Source organism: Hipposideros armiger, unplaced genomic scaffold (genome assembly GCF_001890085.2).
Source record: "Hipposideros armiger isolate ML-2016 unplaced genomic scaffold, ASM189008v1 scaffold_317, whole genome shotgun sequence".
Lineage (NCBI taxonomy): Eukaryota > Metazoa > Chordata > Mammalia > Chiroptera > Hipposideridae > Hipposideros > Hipposideros armiger.
In genome coordinates this window covers 713639-714446 of record NW_017731667.1, presented here as the reverse complement: position 1 = coordinate 714446, position 808 = coordinate 713639, and positions in this window count along the sequence as shown.

The window sequence follows — 808 nt, the reverse complement described above, 5'->3', positions numbered from 1 at the left end:
AGATCAGAAATACAAATTTCAAAATGGCAATAAATATGCACCTGTCAATAATCACTTCAAATGTGAATGGATTAAATGCTCCAATCAAAAGACTTAGAGTGGTTGAGTGGATAAGAAAACAGGACCCAAGCATATGCTGTTTACAAGAGACTCATCTCAGATCAAAAGACACACACAGACTGAAAGGAAAGGGATGGAATAAGATATTTCACACTACTGGAAATGAGAAAAAAGCGGGAGTAGCAATACTTATTACAGACAAAGTAGACTTTAAAATGAAGACTACAATAAAAGACAAAGAAGGACACTACATAATAATAAAAGGATCAATTCAACAGAGGACATAACTCTAGTAAACATCTATGCACCCAAATAGGTGCTCCTAAATATATAAAACAGATTTTGACAGACATAAAGACAGAGATCAACAGCAAGACTATCATAGTAGGGGACTTCAACACTCCGTTGTCACCAATGGACAGATCCTCCAGTCAGAAAATCAACATGGAAGCAGTGGCCTTAAATGACACTTTAGACCAGATGGATTTAATTGATATTTTTAGAGCATTTCACCCTAAAGCAACAGAATATATATTCTTCTCAAGTGCACATGGAACATTTTCCAAGATAGGCCACATATTAGGACACAAAACCAGTCTCAATAAATTTAATAAGATTGAAATCATATCAAGCAACTTCTCTGACCACAATGCTATAAAACTAGAAATCAATTATAAAAAGAAACCTGGAAAGCACACAAATACATGGAGGCTGAATAACATGCTACTAAATAGCGACTGGGTCAAAA